The sequence below is a fragment of the Cetorhinus maximus genome, chromosome 12 (assembly GCF_964194155.1).
Source record: "Cetorhinus maximus chromosome 12, sCetMax3.hap1.1, whole genome shotgun sequence".
Taxonomy (NCBI): domain Eukaryota; kingdom Metazoa; phylum Chordata; class Chondrichthyes; order Lamniformes; family Cetorhinidae; genus Cetorhinus; species Cetorhinus maximus.
Genome location: NC_135890.1, coordinates 49151144 through 49162674, shown reverse-complemented (window position 1 = coordinate 49162674; position 11531 = coordinate 49151144). Strand labels below are relative to the sequence as shown.

General features: G+C 43.3%; 1 protein-coding gene across 2 annotated transcripts in view; it reads left to right on the top strand.

Moving 5' to 3' along the window:
* The first annotated feature begins 775 nt into the window (after positions 1 to 775).
* Positions 776 to 11531, top strand: part of eps8a (EGFR pathway substrate 8a, signaling adaptor) — a 160845-nt gene continuing 150089 nt past the window's right edge. Inside the window, exon 1 of one of the 2 annotated variants that reach the window (XM_078553566.1) lies at positions 776 to 965. The gene's annotated coding sequence lies outside the window, so the exon portion shown is untranslated. The remainder of the gene's footprint in view (positions 966 to 11531) is intronic. The other variant, XM_078553567.1, reaches the window with a different exon arrangement.

Genomic DNA, 11531 nt, shown 5'->3' with positions numbered 1-11531 from the left:
AGAAGATTTGGAGTGGGGACTAATAACAAGGGCTTCAATCTTCACAATATTCAATTTGAGGAAAATTCTGCTCATTCAGTTCTGGGTGCCAGTTAAGCAATCTGATAATTTGACTATAGTGAAGGAGTCAAGAGAGATGATGGTGAGCGAGAGTTTGGTATTGTCAGCAGACATGTGAAAACTAGTGTTGTGTTTTTGGATGATGTCGCTGAGGGGCTGTGTGTGTACATGAGAAATAGGAGGGGCCAAGGATAGGTCTGTAAAGAACAAAAAAAGTAATGGTGCAGGAGCAGGAAAAGAAGCCATTGCAAGTGATATAAATACAGAAAATGCTGGAAAAACTCAGCAGGTCTGGCAGCATCTGTGGAGAGATAAACAGAGTTGACATTTTGAGTCTATATGACTTCTTTGCAAGTGATACTCTGGGATGCAACTCGCTTCCTCCCAAGTCTGTGAGCTCTACCACCCAGAGGTCAAGGGGAGCAGGTGCTTCGAGCACCAATACCCCCAAGACACCTCCCGTTCTGGTTGGGAAGTATATCGCCATTCCTTCCTTGCCACTGGGTCAAAATCCTGGAACACCCTCCCTACATATGGACTGGAACGATGGTGGTGGTGGTGGTTCCGCATCACCTTCTCAATGGCAATTAGGGATGGGCAACAAACGCTCACCTTGAATGGCCCAGACAGAGCCTGCAAAATGAGGAGCTGCTGCCGGCACCGCCTCCTGACGGCAGGTGGCGCCTTGGAGGCGCGCGCTCGAGGCGGAGTCACGGGGGCGCGCGCGCGGTAAGTGGAGGCGCGGCTCCGAGCGGGAGAAGGTGAGAGCGGGGAGCGCGAGCGTTTTCAGTTTTCGTCTTCGCACCGGGAGTTGGGAGCGGGAGCGCGGTCCACCCACCGGCCTGCACACCGACGGCAAGTGTCCGGGTTCCGGGAGCCGAGACACTGACCGACCGACCGCTGAGGTGAGAGAGGTCGGGAATGGGGTGGGGGGGCGCTCAGGAGCTCCGTGTGTATGATTGGGGCGGGGGAGAAGCGGGTTTGGCTTCGAATCCCGATCCGGTTCCCGCGGCCGCTCTGAGGGAAGGGGAATGTGCTGAAGTTGGGCAGCCGCACCCGGGAGGAGGCTCCCCGGCCCACACCCCCTGTCCTGGGTGGGGAGATGGAGACCCTCCTGTCCCGGGGTTGGGAGCCCATGTTATAACAATGCTTTTCCAGCCTGTATGCGACTAATTCATTAAAATCATAGGACAGCACAGGCGTTTGGCCATTCGGCCCACTGAGTCTGTGCTACTCTTTTTGAAGAGCTATCCTGGTATTCCTGCTCTATTACTTTTTCCCCATATCCGTGCAGTTATTTTTTTTCCCCTTTTAAGTCTTTATTCAGTCCCCCCCCCCCCCCACCCTTGAAAGGTGCTATTGAATCTATTTCCACCACCATATAAGGAAGTGCATTGAAATGGGGGAGGAATGGGAGCTGCTCTTCTGGTGGAGGGGATTGATTAGTCCCTGTCTTGGGACTAGTGAAGGGGATTTGAGACTCTGCCATCCTGGGTGTGTTGGCGGTGGACGGTCCCCTTCCTCTGGTGGTGGGTTGGTTAGAAACCGGAGACCAGGCAGGGATCTGGTTCCAGGTAAAACTTTATCCCAGTTTAGCTTTGACAATATGGAGTGAATGCCAAGCATTCTTGTGTGTTGCCCACGGATGGTGAGAGGTGAGGAGATACCTGCCCAGGGCAGGGGTGACGGTTGTTGTCGTTACTAGGGCTGTCTGTGCCCTGGCCAGTAAACTGGCAGTCTGCTTTTCTGGATCTTTTCGTTTGCAGCAAGCTGTGTCGGATAGGTGTGATTAACTTTTTATGTGAACGGCATGTCTTTAATGAAGAAATTCTGCAGCTCATTTTGTTCTTGCTGTTTTGTTGCTCTGCAAAGTAGAGCAAGTCTAGTTGTTTGTAATACCTGTACTCTGTAACTGTTACTGTGCACTAAGGATGTAAGAGTACACTTGTATGTTGCCATTGACACAGAAACGCCTTAAACAGGAATAGCAGAAACAACGAGGTGTTCAAAAACAATTTCTGGTTTAAGACATGCTCCCCATTCAATTACAACTTTACAAAATAAATATGATGTTTCCATTATTAAACTGTATTTAAATATATAAATGCTGAGCAGCAGTAGATTTTACAGTTTAACTTTTGTTAAATTGTTCTGGAGTTGCAGATTTTTCAGTGTGATAATGTAAGCAGCTGATACAAAATACTTTGCGGACTTTCAGAAAGTTAATAATTGAAAACTCTTAAAGGTTTAATGGCTGAAAACACTACGAAAGTTTAAACAAAAACAGAGTAATCTCAAACTGAACCTCAGTACCTGCTGGGCTTGCTCAACTTAATTGGAGCTGGCTGAAGGTAGATGCTATCCAGAGAGGTCATTCTCAGTTGTAAGACCTAGTGTGGGTCTTGGTTATGGCTTTTATTTTTATTACATAAGCATTGATGAAAGGGAGGATACAAAAAACCTTCCAAATCCTATTTGTAAGAGATCATTTGAAATATGGAAAAAATGCTATTTTGGAAAGACATGCCGAGTGAAACTAATTTAATTTTGGTAAATTTAAGGGAGGCATTTGTAAGACATCTGAAGTTTCCTGATATTTTCTGATGAAGCTAGCTCTCATTGTGGGAATGGAAATTAGATGTAGATGTGAACTAGGAACCACAGTTAATAAAAGCAAACCATTTTTGAATGACTTTAGGGATCTAAACTGCTCATGTGTAGTCATTTTATAGACTTATTCCCTTTCTTGGTTCAAGATGGTTTTATGATGGGCACTATTGAAAGCACTTGGATTCATATCACTGTAGGTCACGTTGTGAGTATGATCTAATAAAGTGAATAGTGTTTCTAAATTTTTTTGGTCAGAAGTCATTTTACTGCACTTCAAGAGGATGTGCTGAAGTGATAATTGCAGCTATCATGAATTGAACCATTGGGTTAGAAGTTAATTATTTGAATTAAGAGCTATCTAAATTGGTTGTGTGAGATTTCAATGGAAATCAAGTAGGGATTGTGTTTTGGGTGGATGATGGTTAAAAGCAGTAACTTCTTTCAAAAGGTTTAGAGATCCATATCAGCACTGGTCTGCCTCATTAAAAGATCATCCCTTTGTAGTTTTTATTCACTTGGTTTTGTTCTGACTGCACCAGATGATGTGCCGTTTGGGAGGTGAGGCTGTAATATGAATGTAGAAACTTCCTTTGTATACTGGACATAAAACTTTGAGTGGAGATAATGAAGGGATAAAAAACTTAATTGATACTTATTGTTGGAATGATCTGATTGTGCATGTATCTGCCATCAAAAAGACATGCCCATTTGACTCGTGTCATCCTTTCTGACGATTTCTGCTTCTTTGGTTAAGTCCAAGTTTAGTTAATTTCTTGAGAAAAGGGGATAAGCAACCAGGAAGCTGATGGATCAGACTTCTCCGAATGTAGTCAATAAAAGCTCAAGGATGTAAGCCTACATGCACCTTAGGTTGACCTCCACAGACGTAAGTTGTTATTGTCCCAACAAGACGGATAACATCCCATAAAAGCATCTGACATCTTGAGCTTTTAAACCCATTATTCATCAGATATTCTTGCGCTGGCTTCTAAAGCGATTAATTGAGACCAAATTAGATACTTTCAGGTGAGTTCACATATCTCTTAGCGATGGTGACAGAATCCTTATTTTGAATGTCACTTGAGGGTGGGCAAGTTTCTCCTTGTGCCCAGTAGTTCTTCTGACAATTTTTAACACTTAGATAAAAGACCCAGAATAGACATAATCCAATTATGCTTACTTCTGTGAGCATCTTTGTCAGCTTATAAGAATAATTCTTTTTACCCTTTGGTTGAAAAATCCAACAAAATCAGTGTCTTCCTGGAATAGAAACACAAAATGCAAGAAAAACTCAGCAGATCTGGCAACATCTGTGGAGAGAGAATCAGAGTTAATGTTTCGAGTCCGTATGACTTTTCAGACTCTTGTGAAGAAGAGTCATACAGACCCAACGCTAACTCTGTTTCTCTTTCCACAGATGCTGTCAGACCTGAGTTTTCCCAGCATTTTGTTTTCGTTTCATTTCAGATTTCCATCATCTGAAGTATTTTGCTTTTATCTGACTGTCCTAGAGTCAGTTATACAGCACAGAAACAGGTCCTTCAGTCCATCTGTTCGTGCTGGCCATCAAGCACATATCTATTCTAATCCCATTTTCCAGCATTTGGCCCACAGCCCTGTATGCTATGCCATTTCAAGTGCTCATCTAAATAATACTTAAATGTTGTAAGGGTTCCTGCCTCTACCACCCCCTCAGATAGTGTATTCCAGATTCCAACCACCCTCTGGGTGAAAAATCTTTTCCTCAAATTCCTTCTAAACCTCCTGCCCCTTACCTTAAATCTATGACCCCTGGTTATTGACACCACCGCTAAGGGGAAAAGTTTCTTCCTATCTACCCTATCTATGCCCAACATAATTTTGTATACCTGTCAGGTCCCCCCTCAACCTTCTCTGCTCTAAGGAAAACAACCCTAGCCTATCCAGTCTCTCTTCATAGCTGAAACGCTTCAGCCCAAGCAACATCCTGGTGAATCTCCTCTGCACCCCCTCCAGTGCAATCACATTCTTCCTTTAGTGTAGCAACCAGAACTGCACACATTATTCCAGCTGTGGCCTAACTAGCATTTTATACAGCTCCAACATAAACTCCCTGCTCTTACATTCCATACCTCAGCTAATAAAGGGAAGAATCCCATATGCCTCCTTAACCACCTTATCTATCTGTGCTGCTGCCTTCAGGCATCTATGGAAATGTACGCCAAGGCCCCTCTGATCCTCTGTACTTCCTAGGGTTCGACCATTCATTGTGTATCCCCTTGCTGCGTTAGTCCTCCCAAAATGCATCACCTCACACTTCTCAGGATTAAATTCCATTTACCACTGCTCTGCCCATCTTACCAGCCCATCTGTATCGTCCTGTAATCTAAGGCTTTCCTCCTCCCTATTTCCGACACCACCAATTTTCATGTCATAAGACCCTAAGACAATAGGACGTAGAAGCAGAAGTAGGCCATTCGGCCCCAGCATGGACCCCTGTGGCACTCCACTGATTACAGGTTACCATCCCAAAAATGCCCCCCTTATTCCAACTCTGTCTTCTATGAGTTAGCCAACTCTCTATCCATTCGGCCCATTGAGTCTGCTCCGCCATTCAATAAGATCATGGCTGATCTGATAATCCTCAGCTCCACTTTCCTGCCTTGTCCCCATAACCCTTGATTCCCTTACTGATTAAACATCTGTCTATCTCAACCTTGAATGTACTTAACGACCCAGCCTCTACAGGTTGCCTCTCATTCTTCTAAACTCCAATAAGTACAGGCCTAATCTACTCAACCTCTCCTTATAAAATCTCTCCATACCCAGGATCAACCTAGTGATCCTTCTCTGGACTGCCTCCAATGCCAGTATATCTTTCCTTAGATAAGGGGACCAAAACTGTTCGCTGTATTCTAGGTGAGGTCTAACTAGTGCCCCCAATTCACCTGCCTTACTTGTAAGACCCCTTGCATTAAAGTAGATGCGATCCAGCCTTACATTATTCCCTTGTGCCTTAAAACCTCTATATTTGCTCTGCCTTGCAGACTGACTTAAGTTTCTCATCTATATTTGGCTGTGCATCACCACCTACTGTGCCTCCACTCTGTTTCCCATCCCACTGCCAAATTAATTTAAACCCCGCCCCCCCCCCCCACCGCCCCAAACTCCATTAGCAAACACCTCCCCCTGCAAGGATGTTGGTCCTGTTCTGGTTCGGGTGCAACCCGCCTCACTTGTACAGGCCCCACCTTCGCCAGAAACAGGTGCAGTGATCCGGGAATCTAATGCCCTCCCTCCTGCACCAATTCTTCAGCCACACATTGGTCCTCTCTATCCTCCTATTCCTATACTCACTAGCATGTGGCACAGGGAGTAATCCAGAGATTACAACTTTTGAGGTCCTGCTTTTTAATCTGTTACCTAGCTCCCTAAATTCTTGTTGCAGGACCTCATCCCTCTTTCTACCAATGTGAACCATGACCTCTGACTTTGCCCTGCAGCTGTTCTGTGACTTCTTTGACCCTGGCACCAGGGAGGCAACACACCATCCTGGAGTCACATCTACGGCTGCAGAAGTGCCTCACTATTGAGTCTCCTACCACTATTGCTTTTGCACTCTTACTCCTCCCCCCACCCTTGTGCAGCTGAGCCACCCACAGTGCTGTGAACTTGGCTCTCGCTACACTTTGCAGAGGAACCTTCACTCTCACTGTTTTCCAACAGAAAAATGGTTCTTGAGCGAGATGCACTCTGGAGCTTTCCTGGCTACCTGCCTACCTCTCCTCTTCTGGCTGGTGGTCACCCATTCCCACTCTGACTGCACTTCCTTAAGCTGCGGAGTGACCACATCTAAAAACGTGCTATCCATGTAACCCTCAGCCTCACGGATGCACCGCTGTGTCTCCAACTGATGCTCCATCTCCGAAACCTGTTGCTCAAGCTGGTCAAGCCAGTGGCACTTCCTGCACATGTGGTCATCCAGACTTCAAGGAGTGTCTTAAGAATTCCCATATGCTGCAGGCCACTCAACACACTGGACAGAGCTTCCTTGCCAAACTTTGTTTTTAATTAAAAGACTCTCTCCTTAAATTTAAGCCAAGTAGAAAGCTATTTAGTTTTTCTTTAAAAAAAGTGCTGAGACTCTTACCTTCTGTAATGTCGCTTTAAAGTGGGAAAAAACACTTACCCGTTACCTACCAATCAGCTCTCTCCTTTGCTCTGACATCATTCCTTTCGAACGCCAGCACTGCCGAGTGTCTGGGTGAGAAACGGCTCCCTCACGAGTAAAATCAGCTCCAGCTCTTTATGCAGCTGCACCGCTCCGCTCCCTCACAGGTTAAACCCCCGCTCTTTAGGTCCTCCCCACGCACCCTCCTCTAGGTGCTGCTGACTGCCTTTCCCAGGGTTGTGCTCTTGCACTCGCCATCTGAAGCCCAGAGCTGCATGCAATATTCTAATTGCATATCTCATTGGCAGGGTTACAATGTTTAAATTAGCTATTGTAGTTTCTCAAATGTCCTAGAGAAATTGAGTGATTTTTTTTTCCAGACACTTCCTGTGAATCATAAAATCTTAGAGCACAGGAGGAGGCATGGCCATTTGGTCCATTGTGACTGTGTCACCTCTTTGCAAGAACTGTCCAATTAGTGCCACTGTCTTCTCTGCTCATTTTCCCCTTCAAGTATTTATCTAATTCCCTTTTGAAAATTATTGTTGGATCTGCTTCCAATATCCTTGAGGTAATGCATTCCAGATCACAATTTGTGTATTATCAATTTTATTTGTCTTTTAAAAAATTTTTTCACCTTTGTATAATAAGTGTGTAAATTCATGCAATAATGTACAAGCTTTCATCCTTATCTGAAAATAAATCCAAGCGTCCACCTCACATTTCAGCTTTTGTTGCATGTGGCTCGGTAATGTCGGTGTTTTTGCAATGTTACTAAAGTACCTATTTAATTATTCCTGACTTGAAAGTGTGTCGATGTTCCTTTACTCTCACTGGGCCAAAATTCTGCAACTCCTTCCAGACATCGCCAGAACTGCTGGTGGCTTACCACCTCCAAGGGCAGTTAGGGATGGGCAATAAATGCTGGCCTTGCTAGTGATGTCCACATCCCAAGAAGGAATAATAAAATAGAGAAGCTAGCCCAACTTTATGGGAATATGGTCACTTATTGTCCAAGACAGTCTTTTTAATTTTTTAATGGTACTTACTTTATCTGCTGTAAAGCTGGCTTTCCAATTTAGATAGCTAATGTGCTGTTAACTATGTACGCTCAACGTTGGGAGAACTTTGCATAACAGGTGAACTTCTTCAGATTTCTTATGAAAATCCAATTCATTTTTATGTACTCTATAACCTTCAGCCCACTGATCTAGTTACCACATTAGAGTTCTGGTAGATTTGTGAGGCATGATTATTGGCCTAAGACTATACTGACTACCCCTTTTGATCTGTTTTTTATGTGGTGTCTTATAATTTTTTTTTCTTACTGCCTGTGTTGGTTAACAATGGTTAGTAATAAATACAGTAGTTGATGTATTCCTTGTTTCATTATTAGTTTTCTTGTTACTGGATACTGGTTCTCACTGTGTGCCCTATTTCCTCACTTTTTTAATCAGCAGACGACTGACTTGATATGGGGTTGGGGGCATTGTTGATATAGCGTGGGTGGAGGTGAGGGGACATTGACTTGGTGGGAAGGAAACTGAAGAATGCTGACTTAACTAGTCTGAAGGCTGAGCCAGGAACCCCACAGACCCATATCTGGAGTCTGGACAGGTGACAGTCTTTCCTGGGAGCAAAGTGGAGGCAATCTTCCAAAGCATCATTGGCCAATCTCAAAATGATGGAGGGGAGTGTCTTGTCCAATTCCCACCCTCCCCCCTCTCCGCCCATGACACCCCACTGACTCCATCTCTGTCCTTAATGATCCCTCTTGTCTGACCTATATGCTTTCTAGAATTTAACGTCCAGGCTTCATTTGATCGATGTAACTGGTTGTCCCATTTCTTACCTTCTCTGTTGCATTGTTACTGGGTTATCCCTTTATATATTGAGCCATAATTTGTTGTAGCAGGGCATCTAACATGAGGTTCCATTTGCCAGCAGGTTGGCAGTAAGTAACATTTATCACATTAAAAGCATATTTAGAATTGAAATGACTTGACTGAACTGTATTCCAAGTTTAGTTTGTATATATTGTGCGAAATGCAGCAGCTGCATACTGCTCAATAATTTCAATGGCGAGATGACATTTTGAAGCTAACAATGGAGTGGCATAACTTGAACCACTTTTAGATGTGTTTAGCCACACATTTGCCCCTTGTCTGAAGTTGCTGTGCCATTCGTTCATAAAGAAAGGTGGGCACCACTAGCCTCGCTGTTATTTTGACAGCAAAATCTAGGCCAATGTGGCCAATCCTTTGTTTCTGTGGGCCACAGCAATTTTGTACCATGAGCATCAAGGAAGTTGTAATTCATGCATATACTGCAAGTTGCTGATACTAACACATCTTGATGTTCTGATTTACAATATATTCACCAGCCATGATGAAACTGGCTCTTTGCCAACCTACACAAATATGAAATTCAACAAGCAAGTATGACAGTGTTCCCTGGCTTCAAGGACTGGATTGTTGAGGCTTGGGACTGAATTTTGGATTTCCCTGTTTTAAAAGGCCTGTCTGATCCTTAGCATTTGTGTTTGTTAGAATTAGTGGCTTTGCTTATTGTTTACTATTTTGAAGCATGCAATACTCTAGTTGAAAATTGGAGGGAAACATGGTCCAAAGCTTTTTTGTGAACTTTTTGCTAACGTGTTTCTTCAACATCACCTTTTGGATAAATATGTATTTGGACAGAACTCTGGTTGCTGATGATGCAAATGAAAAATTCTGTCCCCAGCCCTGCAGTTATCAACTTGTATTGCCATCAGTCACTCCCAGGTAAGGATGACATAAGCCAAATACAGAGCAGAGTTTGCTATACTGTGATCCAAAAGTGCACCTTGAGCCATATGTCCAGACCTATTATAACCAGCACAGAGACAGGAGAATGAAATGTCATCAGTTTGAACTGGATTCAGATCCATCTTCTGCAGATCAAATGACTGATGCACAGAGATCGGTGGCTGAAAAATCATGTAAAATTACCTTTTCTTTTGTAGATTTACTTTGCAATGTCTGGCACAGCCTGTTTCATTGGCATTGCAGTGAATCTGACTTCAGCTGAACCTGCAATATAACTGTCAGCTGTTGAAGACTTTGCAGGCTTTATAATCCACATTGTTTCTATGTCCAGCAGGATTGGCATAAACTGTAGGGCACATTAAGATAATGTTATAAACTGCCTTTAATTTTTTAATGTTAAAAGCATTTCGAGCATGTTGTGATCTCCTGTGCCATGTGTTTTGTAAGTAGACAGCTATTTAATCTTTTAAGTGTTTGTGTAGAATTACTACATAGTTTGTAAGATCACATTTTCTTTGCCCTTTTTTAATACATTCACCATATTAGGCATAGGAGTATATATTTTTTTCTTATGTAGTTATTTTGAGTTCTTGCTGAGCTCAAAATCCTTTGGGCCTCATTATTCTGCAAGACGAAATCTGATATTTGTGCATTTTTCAAGTCCTGAGTGATTAAATCTTATTGCAATTGAACCATACTATTGTAATAGCTTGCTCAGTGGTCGCTTGGCACTTTGAGGCTGTGAATGCAGAAAGAAACATATTGTTGCTTTAGAAGTGGCACAGTATTTGTAGTGTGGTGTGAAATTCCAAACCGTAGCTATAGTTTATTCATGTTGGAGTTTTCTGCGCAAACAAAATCATAGAATGTTGTACTTTTGTCCTTGTTGAAGTCTGGAAGAGCTTTATCTAATCTCACACGACTGGTCTTTTTGTGCCATGTTTGGTCAAAAGAAGAGGCTATGTCCAGTGCGTGAATTCTTGCATTTGAAGAGATTGCACACACTGATATTAGGAGTAAAACGTGTTCTTCAAACATTTGAGTCACAAGCCTGTTTTGCTGGTTGTGGATAAGTGGTTCATGAAGCAGATTGAGAGAAATTGTAAACTACATACAAAAGAAATGTCTGTGGAGAGCTGATTTGAGCATTAATATTAAAATTTTCATAAAGTATATAGTTAACCAGGGTATTTGCTTAATAGGACGTACCATGTGAATGCCTGGGTTGAAGCAGGTTATCTTAATGCTGTATAACTTGATCGATGATTTGAAATAAATATGTGCATCTGAGGATGTGTTCAGTACCCTTTTAAACTCCTTAAATACCAAAGCAGCCCAAGCCTGCATGCAGCAAGACCTGGACAGTGTTTAGGCTTGGGTTGCTAAGTGGCAAGTAACGTTTATGCCACACATACCAAGCAATGACCAGCACCCCTTGACTTTCAATGGAATTATTGTTGTTGAATCCCCCACCATTAGCATCCTGAGTATTACCATTGACAAAAAACTTAAATGCACCAACCATATAAACCCTCAGGCTACAAGAGCAATGAGTAACTCGCCATCTGCTTGATCAGCAACCCATACACCATCTTAAACCTCCACCACTGGTGCATAGTGGCACCATGTAGCACCTTCTAAACCTGTGACCTCCACCACCTACAAGGCCAAGACAGCAGGTACATGGGAACACCACCACATGCAAGTTCCTCTCCAAGCTATACACCATCCTGACATTAGAACTATGTCGCTGTTCTTTCACTGTCACTGTATCAAAATTCTGCAATTCGCTGTACTGTGTACAGCTACACCACATGAACATGGACCACAGTTCAAGAAGGCAACTCACCACCGCCTCAAGGGCTTTTAGGTATGGGCAGCAAATGCTGGCCTTGCCAGTGAAT